At 44.6% G+C, this 19,792-nt stretch overlaps 1 protein-coding gene and 1 pseudogene across 1 annotated transcript in view; one reads left to right on the forward strand and one right to left on the reverse strand.

Annotated features, from left to right (window-relative positions):
• The window catches only part of LOC121394778 (zinc finger protein 850-like), a 209,650-nt gene that overhangs the window by 72,932 nt on the left and 116,926 nt on the right, over positions 1 to 19,792 (forward strand). The window lies entirely within an intron of this gene.
• LOC121393136 overlaps positions 1 to 19,792 on the reverse strand; it is a 102,251-nt pseudogene that overhangs the window by 5,127 nt on the left and 77,332 nt on the right.

Genomic DNA, 19,792 nt, shown 5'->3' on the forward strand with positions numbered 1-19,792 from the left:
GTGAATTGTGCTGTGATAAACTGATAAACTTCTCTTTACGTCTGCACTGCTGTAGTGATATTATCCCCTCCCTTCCACCACCCCCCACAGCAGCCCAACAACAGAACAATAATATAGACATATTGTCAGTTTCCCAGCTGCCTCCAGTCATGTGAATAGTGCTCTGATAAACTTCAGTCTCTCTTTACTGCTGTACTGCAAGTTGGAGTGATATCACCCTTTGCCCCCAGCGGCCTAACAACAGAACAATGGGAAGGTAACCAGATAGCCGCTCCCTAACACAAGATAACAGCTGCCTGGTAGATCTAAGAACAACACTCCATAGTAAAAATCCAGGTGCCACTGAGACACATTCAGTTACATTGAGTAGTAGAAACAACAGCCTGCCAGAAGGCAGTTCCATCCTAAAGTGCTGGTTCTTTCTGAAATCACATGACCAGGCAAAATGAGCTGAGATGCACCTACACACCAATATTACAACTAAATACACTTGCTGGTTCAGGAATGACATTTTATATTGTATAGTGAATTATTTGCAGTGTAAACAGTGTCATTTAGAAATAAAAACTACATCATAAAAATCCACAGAATCCCTTTAAGGAGCCACTCTGAGCAATGACTAATACTAGCCACTCCCTGTGTCACATCTTACCCCACTGATCACTTCACCAGAGAAGAAATGTCATTCCAGGCCCCCCAAGTCCATTGATACCCCTGTTAGTAATGAGTGTGTTCAGTCCCAGCAACTTCTCTCCAATTTGGCCAAACTCTTAGACCTTGGGGCATTGAAAGTACTGTTTCTATTTGTGCAGATGAGACTAAATTGTGCAGAACTATAGGTTCCATTCAGGATGCTGACACTTTGCACAGTGATTTGTCTAAACTGGAAAACTGGGCAGCAAACTGGAAAATGAGGTTCAATATTGATAAATGCAGGTTATACACTTTGGCAAAAATAATATAAATGCAAGTTATACACTAAATGGCAGTGTGTTGGGAGTTTCCTTAAATGAAAAGGATCTTGGGGTCTTTGTGGATAACAAGTTGTGTAACTCTAGGCAGTGTTAGAGACTAAATATTAGGAAAGTTCCACGGTTGGGTTTGTTGTCTCTGAAGGAAAGACACTTGTGAGTAGGATTCGGCCTTTTTCAGCAGGATTTGGATTCGGCTGAATCCTTCTGCCCGGCCAAACTAAATCCGAATCCTAATTTGCATATGCAAATTAGGGGCAGGGAGGGAAATCACATTACTTTTTGTCACAAAACAAGGAAGTAACATTTTTTCCCTTCCTACCCCTAATTAGGATTTGGTTTGGTTTTCGGGGGTCCAGCCAAATCCAAAATAGTGGATTCAGTGCACCCCTACTTGTGAGGGGACATGATTAGTCTGTACAAGTACATTAGAGACTGGTGAATCAGGAAATCTATTCATTCATAAAGAGAATCGCGTACCAGAGGCCTCCCCTTCAGACTAGAGGAAAAGAAGTTTAATGTAAAGGAACAGAGTAGGGGGTTCATCACAGTGAGGTTTTTCTGATAGTAAAATCTACAATTTATAGAGATATTAGTATATATAGTTGAGTGTATGGTGGAGTCAGTGTGTGTATATATGGCCTCTGGGTTTTATTTGGAGGGGTTGAACTTGATGGAATTTGGTCTTTTTCACCCAACTTAACTAACTGTAACTATGTTACTTCACAGCAAATTTTCGGCAAAAAATAAGGAATTTTTAATGCCCAGAGTGGGTTGTTATTAACTGCCAGTTCCAGAGACCCATTTTGGCTTCTGCCTATGGACTAGTACAATCCATGCCTTCAGTTTATAGCTGTCATGACCCCCTGTAAGGACTAACCCTGGTGGGCTAGTGGGGCCGCTCTGTGAAAAAGAAACGCCACGCCTCTCACTTCCTGGCTTTGAAGCATTGGCGCGTGGTACGTCATCACACTTTGGCGCGAGATTCGAATATTTAAAGGTGCAGGCGCCTTTTGCTCATTGCCCAACGTTAGATCTTTTCTATAGTTCCTGGGTGTGTTTTGGCTGTGTTACTGTTCCATTACTGATCCTGCCTGTTCCTGATTACGTCTAGTTTGCTGCCTGTCCTGATCCTCCCTGTGTTTTTGGCTATTCTCTTGGATCCTGTTTTGGTATTCCGCTTTCGGTGTGTTATGACCTGGCCTGTGACCCCGATTACTCTCCTGTCTCCTGAATTGGTACCGCTTTGTCTGTTTACTACCCGGCCGGCTTTGACTACGCTCCTTGCTTCTCGTTCTACAACACACTCAGTTCCCTAGTTTGCTCAGAAATATCTCCTTGGTTCTCCCACAATAAGACCTGGCGGCATCTGAGTAGCAGAGGCTTCAACCAAAGCCAAAGGCGGCTGCTACAGGCAGAAGAGTGGGCCAAGACCAGAACCTTGGGGTTAGTTCTGGGTTTGGGATACCCTGCGTAACACCACCATGTTGTTTGTAAACTAGACCAAGTTATGCTTGGACTGTACTATTACTACTGAAAGAAATGGATCAATGCAATAGAGCCTTCCAGGTGCATCTCAACTACAGGTTCCATGAGCACCACCGTTGAGTGACAGCAACTCAAATGCTTATGGCAAAAAAGCCAAGGGGCAAAGTCTATTTTGCCGTGGAAGCATATGCCAACAGGTATGGGTCGTGGCCTTCAGCCCAACCAGCAACTTCTGCTTGGGGGGTGGAGACTGGAAGAATACTAACAGTGGCATAAACATGAATAGATTGTACAGGTATGGAATCCGTTATCCGGAAATCGATTATTCAGAAAGCTCTGAATTACGTAAAGGCCATCTCCCATAGACTCCATGTTATCCAAATTTTTACATTTATTTCCTTTAGCTCTGTAATAATAAAACAGTAACTTGTACTTGATCCCAACTAAGATATAATTAATCCTTATTGGAAGCAGAACCAGCCTATTTTTTTATTTACTGTTTACATGATTTTCTAGTAGGTATGAAGATCTCAATTACTGAAAGAACTGTTATCCAGAAAACCAGAAAACATGTATGAGACCTGTTATCCTGAGCATTCTGGATAACAGGTCTCATACATGTACCTTAGAATTGTAAGATGAATACTGAAGTTTCACATGAGGAAGGCTGAAGAGCTCTGAAGAACATGTAAAATCTTGAAGTCCATTCCTGGATGGCATTGATCCCACCAGGGACCACCTCTTGACTAATCAGAGATCTTAAGCTTAGTGCTTTCTACTATTCCTGTGCTGTTCTCTTTCCTATAGTCAAACAGGAACCTCCTTCAGAGTATCTGGATCCAGTCTCTCAGGTACTTGCCCAGGTACAGGTGACTCTGCACTTTCTGCTCCTGTGGTTATCTGCAAAGTCAAAAACCTGAAGGTTCTGCAGTTGAAGACAAAAGTAGAGAAGTAGTGGTGCACCTGTAGGCCTGCAGGTCCCACGAAAACCCTACCTATAGAGGAGAGCTGAAAGCCAACCTGTTCACAAGGCTCTTCCTGCTCATGACCATCCCAGCCCTCTCAAATGATAAAGCCAAGGTGGGGGGTTCCCTCTGTGACATCAGCTCTGATGGGCAGTGCAGGTTCTAAAGCCCCTTCTGAACATCAAACCAGGTTGAGCCCAGGATGAGCAAGGGCAAGTTTGAAGGTTTTAGCCCATGCATCGCTGGAGAAAAGCACAAGAGGGCAAAGAGGACATTAGGGTTGCTCTATTTTTCTACACAGAGAAAGCAGCAAGAGCTCCCACTACTGGCACAGTAGCAAATAGCAGCACATTAGCATTGGCAGTTTATGGACATGACACATTTATAGCAGATCTACTTCATTTTATTGATATCTCTAAGCACCAACAGATATTGTAGAGCTGTACAACCAGAGCAGGGCCTATACAGTACAGTAAAGACCAAAATGAGTGGCGTACAGGCCCCTGCTTACCAGAGCTTACAATCTAGGACTACATTTTGAGCAATATAGAAATATTTAGCCTAATCAAGTTCACAGTTAGGCCATCACTGCCAAGGTTCAGGACTGTGCCACAGGGGGAAGCAAAGACTCTCAATGGGCCTCAGCAGTGCCATGATTAGCCCACTGGAAGAACGGTGGAGCCAATGGGAAGCGAGCCTAGTGTTGCGTTTACTGTGTGTGTGCGCCATACAACCCTAATCAAGTGTAAGATGTTGGGCACGTGCCTCTTGTATTTCATTGTTGGTTCACTCGGAGTCTGCCTAAAGCTTCCCATACATGTTGACTTCACCAAATGATTGGGGGCCCACAGATACCCGGTGGATGAGGAGTCAACTCGCTGATGGGTTCTCCTCCAACACGATTTACATATGTGACAATAGATATCTGCTGATTTGCAGTGCATATGGGTCAGGCAGGCCTCTTTGAAGTTTTTTAAGAGGAAATATTCTATTAAAGCAGTGAATGGTGTAACATTTAAAGGCACATCTCTTCCATTTCTATATCTGTCTAGGAGTTTGGGCAGATGGGGGCACATTGGCAAGAACCAGGGGCCACAGGCAAATTGAACAATTAACTGAATCATTGCTACATGGATGGCCAAACTGATTGTCCACATAATCTCACCTAAAGTCTGACCTTCCAGTACCAGATATTGCACGTGGCAGGAGCATGGTGGCAGTTCAGCTTCTGGACTTCACAAGCCCATTTTTGAGGTGCAACATTTGGCCAGGCCCCCTTTAGCTCGCAGCAAGGTTACAGAAACATTTCTTCATCTGACTTTTGCCACATTTCCCTGTGATCCCCAAGCTGGGCTTTCAGGGGTATCCTTAAATTTCACCCACATTGGAATTCAGGCTGAGCCCCAAGCCACTGCTTCCCTGGGAAGGAACCCAAAAGTCAGGCAGCCACTGATACAGAGTTTAGTTAAAGGGTAACTTAAGGCCTGAGCTAACTCATTTTCCCCTTTTGTAGATGTTCTCGTTGCCCAAAGCACTAATGGCTCACACAAGGTGGATCAGCATCCTCCGACCCAGGTGGCAGTTCTTGATTGGCCAACACATAAATCTTTTTTTCTTTAGTACAGACCATCTCTTTTTCAGGGTTTCCCACCACCTTGGCACAGCGTGATCTCTTTCTCTTTAACTGTTGATAGATTTAAAGCCTTCACTGATTCATCATTTGCATGGCTAGCATTAAAGGCACCTTACGGGCAGAACACATTCATACACATAAAGGCAGTGGAGCTGAACTAAAGAACTAGCATACAAAAATACATAGACATATTCATATGAGGTGGAGTTTACATATAAAACAATCCATTTTAGGAAAAAACCTAAAGAAGACGTTGCTTATAATGTCCCATTACTGCTCAGGATAGAGAGAGCGTTATGTACAGGAAGGCGTCAGAATAAACTCTACATCTTATCTGCTAATAAAATCACATTGATGTTGATGGCGGGGTTAAAAGGAAAAACATGACGGCTAATAAGAGGGCAATAATATTTTTGGGTAGAGTTTTATCTCGTAGGTGGTCTCTCTGCACACTTAACGCAAGTGGATTTTTTGGTGTCCTTGAAGGGTGCTCTTTTGAGAGAAGCATTTCCCACACTCCGTACACCTGAAGGGTTTTTCCCCGGTGTGAATTTTATGGTGCCGGTCGAGGGTGCCCTTCTGGGAGAAGCTTTTGCCACATATTGCGCATGTGAATGGTTTCTCCCCTGTGTGAATGGTCTGGTGCCTCTGCAGGCTGCTCTTTAAACTGAAATCCTTCCCACACTCTGTGCATGTGAAAGGTTTTAGCCCCTTGTGCCTGTTCATGTGCCTCAGGAGCAGGTACTTTTGAGAAAACCTTTCCCAGCATTCAGTGCATGCAAACGGCCTGTCGTCACTATGAATCCGCTCGTGCGCCAGGAGACTGCTCTTCTGATAGAAGCTTTTGCCACATTCAGCGCATATGAACGGTTTCTCTCCTGTGTGAGTCCTTCTGTGCGAATGAAGAAGGTTTTTCCGGGAGAAGCTTTTGCCACAGTCTGTGCAGGTGAATGGTTTCTCCCCGGTGTGAATTTTCTCATGATTAAGAAGTTCGTTCTTTGTAGAGAAGCATCTCCCGCATTCCATGCACCCAAAAGGTTTCAGGCCCGTGTGCAGCTTCTGGTGGCTGAGGAGGTTGCTCTTCTGACAGAACCGTTTCCCACATTCTTTACAGGCAAACGGCCTCTCTCCCGTGTGAATTTTTTGGTGTTTATGAAAGTTGCTCCTATTGGAGAAGCTTTTCCCACATTCCACACAAGTGAATGGTTTCTCCCCCGTATGAACCCTCTCGTGTGTCAGAAGATCGTTCTTTTGACAAAAGTTTTTCCCACAGTCGGTGCAGGTAAATGGTTTCTCCCCTGTGTGGATTTTCTGGTGCGTAAGGAGGCTGCTATTTCCGGAGAAGCCCTTATCGCACATCGTACATGAGAAGGGTTTATCCCCGGAATGACTGGCCTGGTGTCTTTGGAGAGCGCTCCTTAAATTAAATACCATCTCACATTCTGTACAGGGGAAGCGTTTCACGCCGGTGTGAATATTCATGTGAATGAGAAGCTGGTACTTCTGGGGGAAAACGCTTCCAACATTCCGTGCAGGTGAAGGGTTTCTGGCCCGTGTGAGTCCTCATGTGTGATATAAGGTTGCTCTTTATGGAGAACCTTCTGCCGCATTCCACGCATGCGAATGGCTTCTCCCCCGTGTGAATCCTCTTGTGCGCCAGGAGATTGTTCTTCTGAGAGAAGCTCTTCCCACATTCAGTACAGGTGAAGGGTTTCTCCCCAGTGTGAACCTTATAATGTTTGCGAAGTTCGTTCTTTATGGGGAAACATTTGCCACATTCCCTACATTTGAAAACTCTCTCGCCGGAGTGGATTTTGATGTGGTTTTGGAGGCTGCTCCTGAACGTGAAGCTTCTCCCACATTCTCTGCAGATGAAGAGATTCTCCCCGGTGTGAATCCTCTTGGTTCTCTTCAAGTTGCTTTTCTGACTAATGTTTTTCCCATGATCCATACGGACAAGAGGTTTCAACCCTGCGTCAATCCTCTGTGTTTTGTGCAGCGGGTTCTCTATATATAAAGTTTTACCATTTTCTGTATCCAAAGAACTAGCGGGACCACTGGACTCCGGGACCTCTGATCTCCATTGTCCGAGCCATGTTTTGGAGATGTCCCAGTTCAGTTCACCATTCAACGAATGATCTGATAAAAAGAAAATGAATATCAACAACTGTGGCCAATCAGATTGGTGCATGTATGACCAGTGTAACATACGTGTGAATGAACAGGGTTGTCCTGTTATACAGCAGAACAACTGATTGGCACATATAACTGCAGGGGTATATACCTGATCTCCACACTATAGGACTCCTTGTATCTTTGGCTACAAATGAAATAAAAACATATATTAGAGTTACATAATCACTTACCCCCATAAGTGAGTGACCCTGTAGCATTTTCAGTTAAATTCACGTGATCTCCGATGTCCAGATCTTCCTCCTTTATCTTTATCTGTAATATTTCTGGTTGTGGCTCTGGGGAAGCTGAGAGTAAGGAAGAGACATGGGTGAGTAAAGCTGGGAGTAAGGAAGAGACAGGGGTGAGTAAAGCTGGGAGTAAGGAAGAGACAGGGGTGAGTAAAGCTGGGAGTAAGGAAGAGACAGAGGTGAGTAAAGCTGGGAGTAAGGAAGTGACAGGGGTGAGTAAAGCTGGGAGTAAGGAAGATACAGGGGTGAGTAAAGCTGGGAGTAAGGAAGAGACAGGGGTGAGTAAAGCTGGGAGTAAGGAAGAGACAGAGGTGAGTAAAGCTGGGAGTAAGGAAGAGACAGGGGTGAGTAAAGCTGGGAGTAAGGATTTGAAATCTTATTAATAGTAAAACGTTACTCACCGGCCCCAGAAATGGGATCCATTTCCCTCTTTATTGTGTCCAGAGGATCCTCAGTGTCCGGCTCTTCATTCTCCCATTTCCCCTCTAACCTCCTTGTTTCCATCTCTGGAGAACCTGACAGCAAGGAACACAAACCCACCATATAAAGCTGCCTGTGGGGATCCCCCCTCTCATATCACTACAATAAATACATGTTGTACTGGGACCAGTTTATCCAATCAGGGAAACCAATGGGGCAGTTTGGGGAGTGAGTCACAAGGAGCCATTTCCCACCCAGATAAATATTTACTCACAGGACACGTGTGACTCCATGTTGGGAATGGGCGGGGCCTCTGTGTGCAGAGAGGAGGGCCCCACACTCACTGTGTATCAGAAGTGCCTGAGATCCATCAGAAGGTCTGTCCTGTGTGTAGGGAACATCACAAGTACAAACAGTATAAGTCCATGGTACTTACCTTCCTAATGTGACCAATAAACCCAATTCCCACATTCCCTCAGTTTCCCGGCTCCTCTTTCTTTTTCAGACTCATTTTTCCACGTTTCTTCCAACACTCTACTGGTTTTTCAACATTCCCCTTTCCTGATCCCTTTCTCTGCTGCTCAAACTTCCCTGCCCTCTCCCAGTTCTTCTTCCACTCCCAACACACATTCCCAATTTCATTCCAACACCCCCTTTCCTGAACCCCAATTACACATACTCTTCTTTCTCTTAAAGGGTGGTTCACCTTAATGTTAACTTTATGAACCTTAAAGTTAAGGTTCACCTTAAAGTTCTGACTCCAGTATTCAAATGGGGGTCACTGACCCCATCTAAAAACAAATGCTCTGTAAGCATTGTTACTTTCTATTATTCATATTTCTATTCAGTCCTCTCCTATTTATATTCCAGTCTCTTATTCAAATCATCTTTCACCAGAAAATAACTTTTTTTATATCTATCATAATATTGTGTTTGTGTACTATTTATAATTCTGCCATAAAGTATTTGCGCAATGCTTTTACCTGTCTGATGCCCCATGTTCCTGTATGAGGGGCCATATTGAGCCCATTAGCATTAGAAACTCTAACTGACAGGCTGAGATGTGACAGTCAGGTTGTCAAAACTGTCAGAATTAGGAACTTCAAATGACAATTACTCACAAAAGCAGAACTATCCGCGAAAAATGATCAACATGACCTATAGGTAACTTTTAATGTAGATTAATATTTTGAAACTAGTTTTTTTAGTATTAGCATCACTTTAATTTAAAGGTGAACAACCCTCCAAACACTTTTTTCAGTTCAGTTGTTTTCAGATTGTTCCCCACAAATAAAGACTTTTTCCAATTACTTTCCATTATTTATTTTTTACTGTTTTTTCCCAAAATCTAAGTTTAAAGTTGAATGTCCGTGTCTCTGGTGTTTGAGTCTGACAGCTCAGTAATTCAGTTTATGGTCCTGCGCGGGTCCATTTTTTGGAACCCATAGCGGACCCGTACCCGCAACCTGCAATCTGCAACCCGGACCCGCAACCCACATTCTTACCTGCTTGGACCCGCTACCCAAACCGCAAGTACCTTATCCGCAACCCAGACCTGCAACCCGCATTCTTACCATCAAGACCATGATGTCATTGTAAACCGGAAATTACATCATCGGAAATAGACGTGATCAGAAAAAAAGGAGTAAAACAGGAAGTGCTGTCATTGTAAACCAGAAGTGACATCATTGGAAGTAGATGTGATCAGAAAAAAAGGAGTGAAAATCGCTATTAAGAAGACCCGCGGCCCGACCCGCAGATTTTTGCAGGTAACCCCGCGGGTACCCGACCCACTGCAGGACTCTAATTCAGGTGCAGATTCTGTTACAATTTTACAACATTTAGTTGATCCATTTCTCAGCAGCATCTCTGGAGTATCAGCAACTAATGTATCAATTCTAACAGCTGCCTGTAATGAAACCCAGAGATTCCGCTCAGCAGGGACAAAGATAAGAAGTAGATCAATTAAATGTATCAATTTAGAACAGTTTACAGGGTCGGCGACCCCCCTCCCAGAGCTGCTTTAGAAAGTGAAAAATGACACTTTACACTTCAATATTAGAAAAACTGTTACAAATAGAAAGTCATTGGAAAAAGTCGTTATTTCTGGTGATCTGTCTGAAAACAACCAGATGTTTGAAGGTGAACAACCCCTTTAAGGAGATTTACATAAAACAAATTCCCTGTCAAGGGGGTTAATGTGAGTGCTATTCACTCTCTCATCATATCACGTCTAGACTACTGTAACTCTCTATTAATTGGCCTCCCCCTCCAGAGACTGTCAGCTCTCCAGTCCATAATGAACACTGCTGCGAGGCTCATACACCTCAGCAACCGCTCCTCCTCTGCCTCGCCATTCTGTCAATCCCTGCACTGGCTTCCGTTACCTTTCAGAATCAATTCAAATTAATGACCCTGACATTCAAAGCACTTCATAACTCTGCCCCACCCTACATCTCTGAACTTATCTCTATAAACTCAACCAACCGCTTACTACGCTCCTCTACTGACCTGCTCCTCAACTCTTCTCTCATTACCTCCTCACATGCTCACATTCAAGACTTTGCAAGGGCTGCACCCCTCCTCTGGAATTCTCTCCCACGGTCTGTCCGACTTTCTCCCAACCTTTCTGCTTTCAAAAAATCTCTGAAAACGCACTTCTTTCGAGAAGCCTCCCCTCACTCTGCTTAACTACCAAACGCAACACCACATACAACATAACATTTAATTTCATCTTGCCCACTCCCACACCTTGTGTATTACTCCCTTCCCTTTAGAGTGTAAGCTCTTTCTGCACAGGCCCTTCTCACCTTTTGTACCGGTATTGACTGTGATATATGTAACTCCATATGTTCTATGTATGTAATTCATGTGATGTAGTTGTATAATCACATTTACTTTACAGTGCTACGCAATATGTTGGCGCTATATAAATACATGTTAATAATATATACAATATATATACAACTAATACTGCTCAGCCTGAAATGGTTTCTGCTTTCTGGACATTAAATAGAATCACATGGACTTGGACCTTTGCTCAGCTGAGCTGCTCAGTTACTTATTGAGTACAAGGGGCACCTGTCTGACTGTCAGTTATACACAGGGCTGAGTATGAACAGAACGGGCAGTGGCACAGCTGGGGATTGGCTGTAGGAATGTGCCAGGTGGGGGGTGGGGTCTGTACAAACTGTCAGCTGTCAGTAAGGGAGTGTCTGACTTGTGGGGATTTATATTCACTGACACACAGGCACCACCACTGAACCCCAGAAACAAATAATAAACTTCTCCGTTCTCATGTAAAGAACATTATCCCTTTGCCCATGTTTATTTTCCTCTCTTTATTAATTTGTACATCGAAAACTCTGTTTATATTGATAATTTATTCTACTGAAACCTGATAATATTCCTCCAACTCATCCAACAACTTCCTACTGACTAATGTCCTGTCACTATGAGTCTGTCATTCCCATCCCATTAATATTACCCCCAGTCTCCCCTCTCTATCAGTCCCTGCAGCAGGATTAACCCCCAGTCTCCCCTCTCTATCAGTCCCTGCAGCAGGATTAACCCCCAGTCTCCCCTCTCTATCAGTCCCTGCAGCAGGATTAACCCCCAGTCTCCCTCTCTATCAGTCCCTGCAGCAGGATTAACCACCCCAGTCTCCCCTCTCTATCAGTCCCTGCAGCAGGATTAACCCCCAGTCTCCCCTCTCCTATCAGTCCCTGCAGCAGGATTAACCCCCAGTCTCCCCTCTCTATCAGTCCCTGCAGCAGGATTAACCCCCAGTCTCCCCTCTCTATCAGTCCCTGCAGCAGGATTAACCCCAGTCTCCCCTCTCTATCAGTCCCTGCAGCAGGATTAACCCCCAGTCTCCCCCTCTCTATCAGTCCCTGCAGCAGGATTAACCCCCAGTCTCCCCTCTCTATCAGTCCCTGCAGCAGGATTAACCCCCAGTCTCCCCTCTCTATCAGTCCCTGCAGCAGGATTACCCCCAGTCTCCCCTCTCTATCAGTCCCTGCAGGCAGGATTAACCCCCAGTCTCCCCTCTCTATCAGTCCCTGCAGCAGGATTAACCCCCAGTCTCCCCTCTCTATCAGTCCCTGCAGCAGGATTAACCCCCAGTCTCCCTCTCTATCAGTCCCTGCAGCAGGATTAAGCCCCAGTCTCCCCTCTCTATCAGTCCTGCAGCCAGGATTAACCCCCAGTCTCCCCTCTCTATCAGTCCCTGCAGCAGGATTAACCCCCAGTCTCCCCTCTCTATCAGTCCCTGCAGCAGGATTAACCCCCAGTCTCCCCTCTCTATCAGTCCCTGCAGCAGGATTAACCCCCAGTCTCCCCTCTCTATCAGTCCCTGCAGCAGGATTAACCCCCAGTCTCCCCTCTCTATCAATCCCTGCAGCAGGATTAACCCCCAGTCTCCCCTCTCTATCAGTCCCTGCAGCAGGATTAACCCCCAGTCTCCCCTCTCTATCAGTCCCTGCAGCAGGATTAACCCCCCCAGTCTCCCCTCTCTATCAGTCCCTGCAGCAGGATTAAGCCCCAGTCTCCCCTCTCTATCAGTCCCTGCAGCAGGATTAAGCCCCAGTCCCACAGACAGTACAGGAGGAGGAGGAGGAGGAGGAGGGAAAATGACTTACCCAGTAGCTGAGGCTGGAGATGTGAGTACAGGGGATGGGAATGTCAGGGAGTTACAGGGAGCAGCAGGGGACAATTCCCAGTCGGTGCCTCACATTTGGTTCTATAAAGACAAGGGAAGGAACAAGTTCTGTGACATGTCAGACCCTCCCCCTAGGGAAGTCACCTCCGTTCTCACCAGATCATGTTGGACACCTCAGGCCCCTCCCTCTTCCTTAAGGCCAATGAAAATGGCTCTGAGTCTGACTTCCCTTATGAGCATCGGGAGCCTGTGTAAGCGCCATTTTGCTTGTGGGCAGATTTGCCATTTCCACGTTTCTAGAAGCAGCACGTGTCGGTTACACAGGGAAAGTAATAACAATAAAGCCGGGCAGTCAGTCCACTGGCCAATGTGCTTCCCTTAGTTGCCCGGCCAGCAATACTCAGGTTGCAAATAAAAACAGTGTCTCATTAAAAAGGGAAGTTGTTATTGTTGTTTATTTACATGTGAAGGTATAATGCTAGGCAGGCAGAAAAGCTAATTATGTGGCCTTTGCTGGAGCTGGTGTCAGTGCAACAGCAGTGCCTTGCTTTATGGCAGGAGTATAGAGTCCCAGTATGCTCTCCCCTTCCCACCCTGACTTACAGTTAATGGAAGAGCTGCAATAAGACAATGCAGGGGCAGGGGCGATCCTGGCCCCTCCAGCGCCTGAGGCAGCAGCAGTTGCTGCTGCCCCCCTCCCCCGGAAAATTTGCTCTTAAAGTACCAGGAGCAGCATTTTTGCCGCCCCTGGTACCTAGTGGGGTGCTGCCACCTGAGGCAACAGCCTCAACTTGCCTCATTGGCGAAGCACCCCTGTGCAGGGGATAAAGTCATGGGCAGAACAAACAGCAAATAATCCCTGGGACACTGCAAGTGCCACCAGCCCAACTGCCACCTCCTGACTCTCTCTAGGCCCCTCTCACAGCCCCGTGTAGTATTAGCAAGGGCACATGGAATATATTGTTCTTAGTAAGAATAAAGTGTCAAAGTTATTCCTCCCAACTGTTCCTTTTTTCGTGGGACAGTCCTGAGTTTGGCAGCTCAGCCCGCAGTCCCGAATTATTACTGAAATGTCCCGACTTTCTCTTTCATCTCCTGCACTGAACAGCCAGAAAATGACACAACGTTTCTGAAACTTAATTGGCTTTTGGCAGAGAGTCCAGAATACATAGCAGGTGCACTTACATTTGTTAACAATTTTAGATAAACAACTGTAACAATTTAAGATAAGCAGGTCTCTTGGGAAACTGTGACTCGCATAAAGGGCAATCCACCTTTATTAGCAAAACTGTAATAACACATAAAAACCACAGAAAATGTGTTCATAACCTGCTAAGATTTGGTAACGTTAACATGGTAATTAGGGGTGTGGCCATAACATAGGCGTAGTAAAAAATCGCCATGCAAACTTTTTGTCCCTCTTTCTATTTCCAATATGTTGGGAGGTGTGCAAAGTGGATTTTTCCCAGTGCAATTACAGTACAAACATGTAGAATGTTACTTATTCCTCATATAAGTTTATGAATTTAAAGGACAAGTTCACCTTAAAATGTAATCTATTGACCCATTATGTTTATTGCACACACACACGAGGCCAGGAATTTGTTTGTGGCCTCATTACAGCAAGTGCTCCTGCCCTCACAAGTGCCATATATATATATATATATATATATATATATATATATATATATATATCTATATGGAAATATCCTGAGTTAATCTTCCGTTACTTCCCAGGATTCCTTTGGATGTAAAGGAGTGGTTTGCCTTTAAGTTAACTTTTGGTATGTTATAGAATGGCTAATCTAAGCAACTTTTCAATTGGTCTTCATTATATTTTTTATATATTTTTTAAATTATTTGCCTTTTCTTCTGACTCTTTCCAACTTTAAAATGGGGGTCACTGACCCCATCTAAAAAACAAATGCTCTGTAAGGCTCCACATTTATTGTTATTGCTTCTTATTCCTCATCTTTCTATCTAGGCCTCTCCTATTCATATTCCTGTCACTTACTCAAAATAAATGCATGGTTGCTAGGGGAATTCAGACCCTAACAACCAGATTGCTGAAATTGCAAACCAGAGAGCTGCTAAATAAAAACATAAATTTCTCAAAAATAAATAACACATTTTAAAAATAATAACACAAATAATAAAAAGATGAAAACCAATTGCAAATTGTCTCACAATATCCCTCTCTACATCCTACTAACAGTTAATTTAATGTGAACAACACCATTAATAAGCAAATGATGGACACGTAGATAAGGGATCAGTGTGGGATAAACTGTGGAAGATGCTGTTCAGACTACAACTGGGATTATGACCTCCTGTTGGGATTAGGCAGAGTTTAAAAGACCAGAAACAATTTTTTTTTTAAAAAAAAAGTTAGTTTCTATTTGACAAAAAATAAAACACCAAGGCAGTTTTAACTTTCAATTCGCAAAGTCTTTATTAAAGGGATACTGTCATGGGAAAAAACATTTTTTTCAAAATGAATCAGTTAATAGAGCTGCTCCAGCAGAATTCTGCACTGAAATCCATTTTCTCAAAAGAGCAAACAGATTTTTTTTTTTAATTTTGAAATCTGACATGGGGCTAGACATATTGTCAATTTCCCAGCTGCCCCCAGTCATGTGACTTGTGCTCTGATAAAATTCAATCACTCTTTACTGCAAGTTGGAGTGATATCACCCCCTCCCTTCCCCCCCCCCGCAGCCAAACAAAAGAACAATGGGAAGGTAACCAGATAGCAGCTCCCTAAACAAGATAACAGCTGCCTGGTAGATCTAAGAACAACACTCCATAGTAAAATCCAGGTCCCACTGAGACACATTCAGTTACATTGAGAAGGAAAAACAGCAGCCTGCCAGAAAGCATTTCTCTCCTAAAGTGCAGGCACAAGTCACATGACCAGGGGCAGCTGGGAAATTGACAACATGTCTAGCCCCATGTCAGATTTTAAAATTGAATATAAAAAAATCTGTTTGCTCTTTCAGTGCAGAATTCTGCTGGAGCAGCACTATTAACTGATTCATTTTGAAAAAAATTTTTTCCCATGACAGTATCCCTTTAAGAAATTACTTACCGATTCTCTGCTTGAGCTCCTCTTCAGAAATGGCAACTCAATTTCTCATCCCTGCCTTTTATAGGAGATAGACAAGGAGGAAAAATCCAGCGCCGCACAATGGATCGTCGCTGTTTCTGAAGAGGAGCACGAGTAAGTAATTTCTTAATAAAGACTATGCGAATTGAAAGTTAAAACTGCCTTGGTGTTTTTTTTTCATTAAGTATAAACACATTTTTTAAAAAAAAAATGTTTTATGTTACTGGTCCTTTAACATAAAAGGGTCTGCTTGATATACATTGTTTCATCTGAACCCATCAACATTCATCTTAAAGGGACACTGTCATGAGAAAAACAGCAGAATTCTGCACCGAAATCCATTTTTCAAAAGATCAATTTGATTTTTTGATATTTAATTTTGAAATCTGACATGGGGCTAGACATTTCTGTGGTTTTTATGTGTTATACAGTTGCCCTTTAAGCTGCAAGTTACAGTTTACCCAAGAGACCTGCTTATTTTAAATTGTTAGAGTTGTCTTTGCTTATCTTAAATTGTTACAAATGTATCTAAGTGCACCTGCCACATATTCTGGCTCTACCAAAAGCCAATACGTTTTAGAAACTTTGTATCTTTTTCTGGCTTTTCAGTGAAGGAGATGGGGAGGTGACCATGGGAGGAAAGCAGCCGAGGAGCAGGAATCTGGGTAAGTACTCGAGATGCACGAGGTTTGGAATTGGTTTGGTATTCGGCCAAATCTGTACCCCTGGATTCTGCTGGACCCTAAAAATAAGGGTTTGCTGCATCCCTAGTACTGACAAGAGTTGCTTTTACTTACCTGGGGGGGTTGGGGTTCCAGTCTGACAACAGGAGAGAGAGCAGCCAAAAATAAGACCTGCAGAGAATTAGAGCTCAGGACTTGGGTAACTATTGGGGGTTGGATTTGATGCGGAGCAGCTTCAGGGGGACAGACGCTTTATTGTGGGTGGTCCTACCTGTTCAATTGCATTATTAACCTGATTTATAACTGGAGCAGATTCAGCCGAATCCCAAACCTGAACTGTGAATCCTGTGCTGTGGAATGGATACTGTGTGAAACCCCACAACTTCAGTATAATATTCATTCTGCCCATTCTGGTAGCAACACATAGATATTTATATGTATATCATTCTAAATCACTAATGGAATGTTTGCGTTTTGTTTGTTGTTTTTTTTGTCTCTAACCAGGAGAGTTTGTTAGTGATCTCTGTATAAACAAGCCCTACCTCTTGCAGTTGCTGCCTGTGTCTCAGTTTACAGATAAGAGGAGTTTACTGTATGGCAGTTTATCTGTGCAACTGCCTTCTCCTTCCATCGCTCTGAATAATAAGGAAGTTGGAAGTTTCACACAGATATTTAACTTAATCAACTCTGGATCAGACATTTGACATGTGGTTGGGCTTTTGTGTGCTATGTACTGAGAGACAAATTGTAGTTCAGCAGGAGCTTCAGTTGGATTGCTGCAATTTGCTACCCCTCTAGTTATTAAGAGTATAATTATTCTACATAACCAATGTCACAACTCCCTGCAGCTCCACTAGCCGTTCCCACACACAACTACAATCTGCCCACCAGAAACATGGCCGCACCCCTGTCTATCAGTGTCAGCTTTCATGCTCCCATTCCATTGGATATTAGGCTGTGCATGAGGAATAAACAGATCCCACCCCTTCCTGTATGAATATTATACCCTCCATTTACTGTAATCTGATTGGTTATACAGTTCAGTGATGTCTCCAAAGAGATTGGGTTTGTCCCAGGAATAGAAGCAAAGAAGACTGAACGGGATAAAATGACCCAAGAAGCCCTTCATGTGCAAAACATACAGCATGAGACCTTCTGGTATCCTTCTATTGTATCCCAGGAATAGGGAAATACTGGGACCACTGGCAATATCACACACAGACAAAAATGTGAGGGACAGACTGGGAATTGTCCCCTACTGCTCCCTGTAACTCCCTGCAACTCCCTCTTACTGTGTCCCTGACATTCCCATCCCCTGTACTCACATCTCCAGCCTCATCTACTGGGTAAGTCATTTTCCCTCCTCCTCCTCCCCTCTCCCTGCACTGTCTGTGGGACTGGGCTTAATCCTGCTGCAGGGACTGATTAGAGGAGGGGAGACTGGGGGTTAATCCTGCTGCTAGGGACTGATAGAGGGGAGACTGGGGGTTAATCCTGCTGCAGGGACTGATAGAGAGGGAGACTGGGGTTAATCCTGCTGCAGGACTGATAGAGAGGAGACTGGGGTTAATCCTGCTGCAGGGACTGATAGAGAGGGAGACTGGGGTTAATCCTGCTGCAGGGACTATAGAGAGGGGAGACGGGGTTAATCCGCTGCAGGGACTGATAGAGAGGGGAGACTGGGGGTTAATCCTGCTGCAGGGACTGATAGAGAGGGAGGGGAGACTGGGGGTTAATACCTGCTGCAGGGACTGATAGAGAGGGGAGACTGGGGTTAATCCTGCTGCAGGACTTGATAGAGAGGGGAGACTGGGGCTTAATCCTGCTGCAGGGACTGATAGAGAGGGGAGTCTGGGGGTAATCCTGCAGGGACTGATAGAGAGGGGAGACTGGGGTTAATCTTTTGCTGCAGGACTGATAGAGAGGGGAGACTGGGGTTAATCCTGCTGCAGGGACTGATAGAGAGGGGAGACTGGGGGTTTAATCCTGCTGCAGGACTGATAGAGAGGGGAGACTGGGGTTAATCCTGCTGCAGGGACTAATAGAGAGGGAGACTGGGGTGTTAATCCTGCTGCAGGGACTGATAGAGAGGGGAGACTGGGGTTAATCCTGCTGCAGGGACTGATAGAGAGGGAGACTGGGTTAATCCTGCTGCAGGGACTGATAGAGAGGGAGACTGGGGGTTAATCCTGCTGCAGGGACTGATAGAGAGGGAGACTGGGGGTTAATCCTGCTGCAGGGACTGATAGAGGGGAGAACTGGGAGTTAATCCTGCTGCAGGGACTGATAAGAGGGAGACTGGGTTAATCCTGCTGCAGGGACTGATAGAGAGGGGAGACTGTGGGACGGGATAAACTGGTCCCAGTACAACATGTATTTATTGTAGTGATATGAGAGGGGGGATCCCCACAGGCAGCTTTATATGGTGGGTTTGTGTTCCTTGCTTCAGGTTCTCCAGAGATGGAAACAAGGAGGTTAGAGGGAAATGGGAGAATGAAGACCGGACACTGAGGATCCTCTGAAACAATAAAGAGGAAATGGATCCCGTTCCTGGGCCGGTGAGTAACGTTTGTGTAGGACACATGTGGTTACACAGAGCTCAGCTTTGCTGTAGGACAGGAGGGTTAAACCCCAGCAGGAGGTTCTGCCCTACAGACATAATTCCCAGTAGAATTCCTTACTCCCAGCTTTACTCGCCCCTGTCTTCTTACTCCCAGCTTTACTCACCCCTGTCTCTTCCTTACTCTCAGCTTTACTCACCCTTGTCTCTTCCTTACTCCAGCTTTACTCACCCTTCTCTTCCTTACTCCCAGCTTTACTCACCCATGTCTCTTCCTTACTCCTGGCTTTACTCACCCCCTGTCTCTTCCTTACTCCCAGCTTTACTCACCATGTCTCTTCCTTACTCCCGGCTTTACTCACCCCTGTCTCTTCCTTACTCCCAGCTTTACTCACCCCTGTCTCTTCCTTACTCACTCCTGTCTCTTCCTTACTCCCAGCTTTACTCACCCCTGTCTCTTCCTTACTCACTCCTGTCTCTTCCTTACTCCCAGCTTTACTCACCCCTGTCTCTTCCTTACTGGCAGCTTCCCCATTGCTGAATCAGAAATATTACAGATAAAGATAAAGGAAGAACTGGAATCTGAAGATCATGTGACCCCAATGGAAGCTGATGGGGTAAGTAGACAGGGAATTGTATCTGAACTAATTAGGGGGAGCCTATTGGTTACAGTATTATGACCTTGGGAGACAGAAGGTGCAGTGCATTGTGAGAAAAGCATTAGAAAAAACAACTTTAGTATAATTGTACTGGTATGTGTAGTCTGATGGAGCAGTGCAGAGAATAGCAGTTGCACATAACGACTATATTCTTTCTGTTTCTGGCATTAGAGAGCTGCTGGCGATGAGAAAGAATATACACAGAAACTGGTTAAACCACTGGG

Source organism: Xenopus laevis, chromosome 6L (genome assembly GCF_017654675.1).
Source record: "Xenopus laevis strain J_2021 chromosome 6L, Xenopus_laevis_v10.1, whole genome shotgun sequence".
NCBI classification, from domain to species: Eukaryota; Metazoa; Chordata; class Amphibia; order Anura; family Pipidae; genus Xenopus; species Xenopus laevis.